The sequence below is a fragment of the Triticum aestivum genome, chromosome 5A (genome assembly GCF_018294505.1).
Source record: "Triticum aestivum cultivar Chinese Spring chromosome 5A, IWGSC CS RefSeq v2.1, whole genome shotgun sequence".
Classification (NCBI taxonomy): domain Eukaryota; kingdom Viridiplantae; phylum Streptophyta; class Magnoliopsida; order Poales; family Poaceae; genus Triticum; species Triticum aestivum.
Window position 1 is genome coordinate 7,486,155 of NC_057806.1, and position 9,857 is coordinate 7,496,011.

A 9,857-nucleotide genomic window follows, 5' to 3' on the forward strand; every position below is an offset into this window, starting at 1 on the left:
CCTTGGGCCTCGTTAAACCGCTTGTTGACAAGCGCGATGTCGGCACCTGCCACGTCAAGTTGCCGCTTTAGCTCGGCAAATTCATCAGTCCGGCTTGACACCGGACACTTTGCCACCTATGTATGAAGGCGGCATATTAGACCTGAGATTATGATCCTCTGCGCGCCATCACTTTTGACAACGCACAGAGTCTCAGGGGCTACTATCTACACAGGGCGCATCTTACTTATGCGCAACTGTCCAAAAAGGGTACATTATTTCGCGTACCTCAAAACCTGTCAGCAAACTCCTGACGGCCTCATGCAATCCGCTCTTCGCGGATGAAATCCTCTCAATCACCGTACCCATCAATGCACGGTGCTCCTCTGAGATAGATGCTTGCCCTAGCAGATCCTGCAGCCCCTCCGACCGCGCACCAGACGGCGCCGGACTCGTTCGATGGCCCCTTTCGAAGGCCGGACGCAGAGGGCTTTGGGGGGCCATATGACTACCTTCCAGCCCTGCCGGATTCGGAGAAACTCTTCGCGATGATACCTCAGTGTCGCCCACCTCGCAAGGCGGTACGGCAGGGGGAGGCATTCCACTCTCCATCATCTCCGGAAGAAGATCCCCCGAAGACGAGCTCTGCTGAGAAGGGCTAAGGTCTGAGCTACAAGGTAAATTTTCAATTACTTTTCTCAGATATAAAGCAAGGATTGCTCTCGTTTCTTAAAAAGAAAACTCCTCTCTACTTACGGCTCGGTGGAGGGCTGATCCCCTTGAGGGCATAATTCGGCCGAAGTATCCCCCAGCACAGGACCCTCTGGCGAAGATTACTTCCCCCGCTTTGAGGCCATGGTCTTCGGGTCTTCAGAGGCGGTCCTCTTCTTCCCCTGAGGAGAGGAATTTTCGATTCCTCCCTTCCGGACAACCTCCTTCGAGGAGGCTGTAGCTTCCTTGTCCCCTCCCTCGCTTTCCTTTGAAGGCACAACCTCCAACATCCTGACTAGCACGGGAACCGGCGTGGTCTCGGGGAGGGGGGCCGGACACCTGATTAGCTTTGCTTTCACTATCCACTCCTGTTTAAAGGACATCTCTTTTAGGGGCAATTTTATGATAAATATATGGATAGCGAGTCCGGACACAAGGCTACTTACTTGAGTATCCGGACGATTGCAGCTCAGACCTGCGTCCTCCGTAGAATCCGGACACACTACTTGTGGTCCGAAGAACAATTTGTACATCTCCACGGGCGTCATGCCAAGAAAATGTTGGAGAACTCATGGTCCCTCCGGGTTGAACTCCCACAGTCGGAGGGGGCAACGTTTGCAGGGCAGAACTCGGCGAATTAACATAACCTGCGTCACCACGACCAGACTGATGTCTCTTTCTAGGAGATCTCGGGTGTGGGACTGCAACAGGGGCACGTCCTTTGCCGGCCCCCAGTCCAGCCCCTCATTAACCTATGACGCCAGTCGTGGCGGGGGACCCGAGCGGAAAGCAGGCAGCGCCACCAACTTGGCGCTCCTGGAAGCTGTGATATAAAACCACTCTCGTTGCCATAAGCTGGGCTCCCCTTGAAAAGAGCCCTCGGGCCATGGAGCACCAGCATTCTTGCTTATAAAAGCACCTCCGCACTCCGCGTGCCGTCCCTCGATCATCTTCGGCTCTACTTTGAAGGTCTTGAGCCATAGTCTGAAGTGAGGAGTAATACGGAGGAAGGCTTCACACACGACGATGAATGAGGAAATATGGAGGATGGACTCCGGAGCTAAGTCGTGAAATTCCAGCCCATAATAAAACATGAGCCCCCTCACAAAGGGATCCGTCGGGAAGCCCAGCCCCCGAAGGAAGTGAGACATGAACACCACACTCTCACCAGGCTTGGGAGTGGGAATGACCTGCCCTTGAGCAGGCAGCCTATGCGAGATTTCGCCGGTCAAGAACCTGGCCTCTCTCAACTTTAGCACGTCCTCCTCCGTGACAGAGGAGGGCATCCATCGGCCTCGAAGGTCGGAACCGGACATTGTCGAAGGTCCGAAGCGCCTGAAATCTGGAGCCTTGGGTGTTGGAACTCGAGGCGGAGGGCGAACTCGTTTGAGATTGAAAGAAAGAAGTAAGGCCTTGGTCTCTTTATAAGAGGTTGAATACCAAGGGCCCTCCACGTGACCGTTTGGGACTCGCCTTTGATCGAGAAAACATATCAACGGGAACGGTTGGGTTACCCACGCCCATATTGATGAGAATCCCGGAATGAGGGGACACGATCTCTGCTTTGACAAGACGTGCCAAGGAAACTACCTCGCTAAACGCGCTGAGGTGGGACAGTAAAACGATTCGAATAAAGACTCGGCCGCGGTGTGATGTCATGCTACAGAATACATTAGCAGAATAGATTTGTGTAAATATTATTCTCTCTATGGCAATATGTGGAAACTTATTTTGCAGAGCCGGACACTACCTTTGTGTTCAAAATCTTCTACGAAGTACTTGGAGGAGGAACCCGCCTTGCAATGTCGAAGACAATCTGCGCGCCGGACTCGTCGTCATTGAAGCCTGGTTCAGGGGCTACTGAGGGAGTCCTGGATTAGGGGGTGTCCGGATAGCCAGACTATACCTTCGGCCGAACTCCTGGACTATGAAGATACAAGATTGAAGACTTCGTCCCGTGTCCGGAAGGGACTTTCCTTGGCGTGGAAGGCAAGCTTGGCGATACGGATATGTAGATCTCCTACCATTGTAACCGACTCTATGTAACCCTAGCCCTCTCCGGTGTCTATATAAACCGGAGGGTTTTAGTCCGTAGGACGGACAACAATCATACCATAGGCTAGCTTCTAGGGTTTAGCCTCTCTAATCTCGTGGTAGATCTACTCTTGTACTACCCATATCATCAATATTAATCAAGCAGGACGTAGGGTTTTACCTCCATCAAGAGGGCTCGAACCTGGGTAAAACATCGTGTCCCCTGCCTCCTGTTACCATCCTCCTAGACGCACAGTTCGGGACCCCCTACCCGAGATCTGCTGGTTTTGACACCGACAAGCGCCTTTTCACTTAGGCGAGAAATGAATCGACTCAGGGCGGCCAAGCAACCAGTAAGCTTCTAGACATCATGCACATGCACATAGCGTTTCATTCGGAGTATAGCGCCTACTTTCTCTGGGTTAGCGTCGATTCCTCGTTCGGAAACAAGAAAACCAAGTAACTTTCCGCTTGGAACTCCAAATGTGCACTTTGATGGATTGAGCTTGATATCATACCTTCTGAGGTTGGCAAAGGTTTCAGCAAGGTCAGTCAGTAGGTTGGAACCTTTACGTGACTTGACCACAATGTCATCCATGTATGCTTCCACATTCTGACTGATCTGAGTGAGCAGGCACTTCTGAATCATCCGCATGAATGTGGCTCCGGCGTTCTTCAAACCGAATGGCCTTGTGACATAATAGAAGCACCCAAACAGGGTGATAAAAGTTGTCTTTATTTCATTGGGTCCATATAGACGGATCTAGTGGTACCCGGAGTAGGCGTCCAAAAAGGACAAACGCTCGCACCCTGCAGTCGAGTCGACGATCTGATTGATGCGAGGGAGAGGGAAGTGATCTTTCGGGCAGGCCCGATTGATATGCTTGAAATCAATACACATACGAAGTGAGTTGTCTTTCTTTGGGACCATGACAACATTGGCTAACCACTCGGAGTGATAAATCTCTCGGATAAACTCAGCTGCCAAAAGCCGAGCCACCTCTTCACCGATTGCCTTTCTTTTCTGGATGGCGGACCGTTGAAGATGCTCTTTAACTGGTTTCACCTTCAGGTCGACTCTCAAACGATGCTCAGCCAGTCCCCTGGGAACACCCGGCATGTCAGAAGGCTTCCATGCAAAGATGTCCCAGTTCTCACAGAGGAACTGGATGAGCGCTTCTTCCTATTTGGAGTCGGGTGAGGTTGAAATGTGAGTCGGAGCAGCATTGGGATCTGTCGGGTGAATGTGAATCGACTTCATTTCACCAGATAGCTGGAATGCTCAATCTGTGCCTGGCTTCTTGGCTCGCAGCAAGTCACTCGGATCTGCATTTTTCTGGTATTCTTGCAATTCTACCACGTCCATCTGGGCATCGGCAATCTTTGAGCCCTTCTGGAAGCACTCTTCTGCCTTCTTCCGATTACCAGAGATAGTGATCACTCCTCTGGGACCAGGCATCTTCAGTTTGAGGTACACGTAACATGGTCGAGCCATAAATCATGCATAAGCTGGCCTGCCCAGAATTGCATGATAAGCACTCTGGAAATCCCCAACTTCAAACATCAACTTTTGTTTGTGGTAATTTTTGGAATCACCGAAAACCATGTCGAGTGCAATCTGACTGAGGGATGCAGCCTTCTTGCCTGGAATGACCCCATGGAAACTCATATGGCTTTCACTGAGTCTGGACATCGGAATGCCCATTCCTTTCAACGTTTTTGCATACAGTATGTTCAGACCACTTCCACCGTCCATCAGGACCTTTATCAGTCGAGTGCCTTCGAACACCGGGGCGACCACCAGTGCTTGCCTCCCAGGGGTGGCGATGTGCGCTGGATGATCAGACTGGTCGAATGTAATGGCAGTCTGTGACCACTTCAAGTAACTGGGTGTCGCCGGAGCGACCATGTTCACTTCCCTGTTGATACCTTTCAATCGAATTTTGCTCTCAACATCAGCAAAAATGATCAGAGTGGAATTCACATGGGGATAACCATCATCATCCTCACCCTCATCCTCAGCCTTGTCTGCTTCTTTCTCCTTCTCCTTGGGTTGTTTCTGTCGGAACTGCTGGATTAGGAGGCGACACTGCCGAGTGGTGTGCTTCAGGTAAATGAAGTTGCCTTCTTCATCCTTTTTAGTGTGGATATGGCACAGCAAATCCAACATGTCATTCCCATCTTGATCTTTTACTTTCTTGGGGTTCCATTTGGGCTTCCCCTTGAACTTTCCTTGAACTGAGGGAAATATGCCCTAGAGGCAATAATAAAGTTATTATTTATTTCCTTATATCATGATAAATGTTTATTATTCATGCTAGAATTGTATTAACCGGAAACATAATACATGTGTGAATACATAGACAAACAGAGTGTCACTAGTATGCCTCTACTTGACTAGCTCGTTAATCAAAGATGGTTATGTTTCCTAACCATGAACAAAGAGTTGTTATTTGATTAACGGGATCACATCATTAGTTGAATGATCTGATTGACATGACTCATTCCATTAGCTTAGCACCCGATCGTTTAGTATGTTGCTATTGCTTTCTTCATGACTTATACATGTTCCTATGACTATGAGATTATGCAACTCCCGTTTGCCGGAGGAACACTTTGTGTGCTACCAAACGTCACAACGTAACTGGATGATTATAAAGGAGCTCTACAGGTGTCTCCAAAGGTACATGTTGGGTTGGCGTTTTCGAGATTAGGATTTGTCACTCCAAATGTCGGAGAGGTATCTCTGGGCCCTCTCGGTAATGCACATCACTTAAGCCTTGCAAGCATTGCAACTAATGAGTTAGTTGCGGGATGATGTATTATGGAACGAGTAAAGAGACTTGCCGGTAACGAGATTGAACTAGGTATTGGATACCGACGATCGAATCTCAGGCAAGTAACATACCGATGACAAAGGGAACAACGTATGTTGTTATGCGGTCTGACCGATAAAGATCTTCGTAGAATATGTAGGAGCCAATATGGGCATCCGGGTCCCGCTATTGGTTATTGACCGGAGACGTGTCTCGGTCATGTCTACATTGTTCTCGAACCGTAGGGTCCGCACGCTTAAGGTTTCGATGACAGTTATATTATGATTTTATGAGTTTTGATGTACCGAAGGAGTTCGGAGTCCCGGATGAGATCGGGGACATGACGAGGAGTCTCCAAATGGTCGAGACGTAAAGATCGATATATTGGACGACTATATTCGGACATCGGAAAGGTTCCGAGTGATTCGGGTATTTTTTGGAGTACCTGGGAGTTACGGGAATAGGGGGGAGAAGTATTGGGCCTTATTGGGCCATACGGGAAAGAGAGAGGGGCTGCCTAGGGCGGGCCGCGTGCCCCCCAAGGCCTAGTCCGAATTGGACTAGGGGGAGGGGCTGCGCCCCCTCCTTCCTTCCCTTCTCCCTTCCCCTTCCTTGTCTCCTACTCCTACTACATGGAAGGACTCCTAGTTGGACTAGGAAAGGGGGAATCCTACTCCCGGTGGGAGTAGGACTCCCCTAGGGCGCGCCATAGAGAGGGCCGGCCCTTCCCTCCTCCACTCCTTTATATACGGGGGCAGGAGGCACCCCATAGACACACAAGTTGATCCACGTGATCATATTCTTAACCGTGTGTGGTGCCCCCTTCCACCATAATCCTCGATAATATTGTAGCAGTGCTTAGGCGAAGCCCTGCGACGGTTGAACATCAAGATCGTCACCACGCCGTCGTGCTGACGGAACTCCTCCCCGAAGCTTTGCTGGATCGGAGCCCGGGGAGCGTCATCGAGCTGAACGTGTGCCAAGAACTCGGAGGTGCCGGAGTAACGGTGCTTGGATCGGTTGGATTGGGAAGACGTCCGACTACTTCCTCTATGTTGCGTCAATGCTTCCGCTTCGGTCTACGAGGGTACGTAGACAACACTCTCCTATCTCATTGCTATGCATCACCATGATCTTGCGTGTGCGTAGGAAATTTTTGAAATTACTACGTTTCCCAACAGTGGCATCCGAGCCTAGGTTTTTATGTTTTGATGTTATATGCACGAGTAGAACACAAGTGAGTTGTGGGCGATATAAGTCATACTGCTTACCAGCATGTCATACTTTGGTTCGGCGGTATTGTTGGATGAAGCGGCCCGGACCGACATTACGCGTACGCTTACGCGAGACTGGTTCTACCACCGTGCTTTGCACACAGGTGGCTAGCGGGTGTCAGTTTCTCCAACTTTAGTTGAACCGAGTGTGGCTACGCCCGGTCCTTGCGAAGGTTAAAACAGCACCAACTTGACAAACTATCATTGTGGTTTTGATGCGTAGGTAAGATTGGTTCTTGCTAAGCCCGTAGCAGCCACGTAAAACTTGCAACAACAAAGTAGAGGACGTCTAACTTGTTTTTGCAGGGCATGTTGTGATGTGAAATGGTCAAAACGTGATGAGATATAAGTTTTTGTATGAGATGATCATGTTTTGTTGAAGTTATCGGCAACTGGCAAAAGCCTTATGGATGTCTCTCTATTGCATAAGATGCAAGCGCTAAATAATTTCTTTACTTTATCCTATGCAATAGAAATAGTTGCAAGAGCAATTGTTGGCGAGACGACCATGTGATGAGACATTGATATAGATCAAGATGATGGAGATCATGGTGTCATGCCGGTGACGATGGAAATCATGACGATGCTTTGGAGAAGGAGATCAAAGGCGCAAGATGATCATGGCCATATCATGTCACATATTTTGATTGCATGTGATGTTTATCTTTTATACATCTTATTTTGCTTGATTCGACGGTAGCTTTATAAGATGATCTCTCACTAAATTTCAAGATAAAAAGTGTTCTCCCTGAGTATGCACCGTTGACAAAGTTTGTCGTGCCCAGACACCACGTGATGATCGGGTGTGATAAGCTCTACGTCCATCTACAACGGGTGCAAGCCAGTTTTGCACACGCAGAATACTCAGGTTAAACTTGACGAGCCTAGCATATGCAGATATGGCCTCGGAACACTGAGACCGAAAGGTCGAGCGTGAATCATATAGTAGATATGATCAACATAGTGATGTTCACCATTGAAAGCTACTCCATTTTACGTGATGATCGGTTATGGTTTAGTTGATTTGGATCACGTGATCACTTAGAGGATTAGACGGATGTCTATCTAAGTGGGAGTTCTTAAGTAATATGATTAATTGAACTTTAATTTATCATGAACTTAGTCCTGGTAGTATTAGCATATCTATGTTGTAGATCAATAGCTCGCGTTGTTGCTTTCATATGTTTATTTTGATATGTTCCTAGAGAAAAATTGTGTTGAAAGATGTTAGTAGCAATGATCCAGATTGGATCCGTGATCTGAGGTTTATCCTCATTGCTGCACAGAAGAATTATGTCCTTGATGCACCGCTAGGTGACCGACCTATTGCAGGAGCAGATGCAGACATTATGAACGTTTGGCTAGCTCAATATGATGACTACTTGATAGTTTAGTGCACCATGCTTAACGGCTTAGAATCGGGACTTCAAAGACGTTTTGAATGTCATGGACCATATGAGATGTTCCAGGAGTTGAAGTTAATATTTCAAGCAAATACCCGAGTTGAGAAATATGAAGTCTCCAACAAGTTCTATAGCTAAAAGATGGAGGAGAATCGCTCAAGCAGTGAGCATGTGCTCAGATTGTCTGGGTACTACAATCGCTTGAATCAAGTGGGAGTTAATCTTCCAGATAAAAAAGTGATTGATAGAATTCTCTAGTCACCATCGCCAAGTTAGTAGAACTTCGTGATGAACTATAATATGCAAGGGATGACGAAAGTAATTCCCATGCTCTTCGTGATGCTGAAATCAACGAAGGTAGAAATCAAGAAAAACAACAAGTGTTGATGGTTAACAAGACCACTAGTTTCAAGTAAAGGGCAAAGGGAAGAAGGGGAACTTCAAGAAGAACGGCAAGGAAGTTGCTGCTCAAGTGAAGAAGCCCAAGTCTGGACCTAAGCCTGAGACTGAGTGCTTCTACTACAAAGGGACTGATCACTGGAAGCGGAACTACCCCAAGTGATTGGCGGATAAGAAGGATGGCAAAGTGAACATAAGTATATTTGATATACATGATTATTGATGTGTACTTTACTAGTGTTTATGGCAACCCCTCAGTATTTGATACTAGTTCAGTTGCTAAGATTAGTAACTTGAATCGGGAGTTGCAGAATGAACAGAGACTAGTTAAGGGTGAAGTGACGATGTGTGTTGGAAATAGTTCCAAGATTGATATGATAATCATCGCACACTCCCTATACTTTCAGGATTAGTGTTGAACCTAAATAAGTGTTATTTGGTGTTTGCGTTGAGCATGAATATGATTTGATCATGTTTATTGCAATACGGTTATTCATTTAAGTTAGAGAACAATTGTTGTTCTGTTTACATGAATAAAACCTTCTATGGTTATACACACCAATGAAATGGTTTGTTGGATCTCGATCGTAGTGATACACATATTCATAATATTGAAGCCAAAAGATGCAAAGTTAATAATGATAGTGCAACTTATTTGTGGCACTACCGTTTAGGTCATATTGGTGTAAAGCGCATGAAGAAACTCCATGCTGATGGGCTTTTGGAATCACTTGATTATGAATCACTTGATGCTTGTGAACCATGCCTTATGGGCAAGATGACTAAAACGCCATTCTCCGGAACAATGAAGCAAGCAACAGATTTGTTGGAAATCATACATACTGATGTATGTGGTCCGATGAATATTAAGGCTTGCAGCAGGTATCATTATTTTCTGACCTTCACAGATGATTTGAGCAGATATGGGGATATCTACTTGATGAAACATAAGTCTGAAACATTTGAACAGTTCAAAGAATTTCAGAGTGAAGTGGAAAATCATCGTGACAAGAAAATAAAAGTTTCTACGATATGATCGCAGAGGTAAAATATTTGAGTTACGAGTTTGGCCTTCAATTAAAACAATGGGAAATAGTTTCACTACTCACGCCACCTGGAACACCATAGTGTAATGGTGTGTCTGAACGTCATAACCGTACTTTATTAGATATAGTGCGATCTATGATGTCTCTTACCGATCTACCACTATCGTTTTGGGGTTATGCATTAGAGACAGTTGC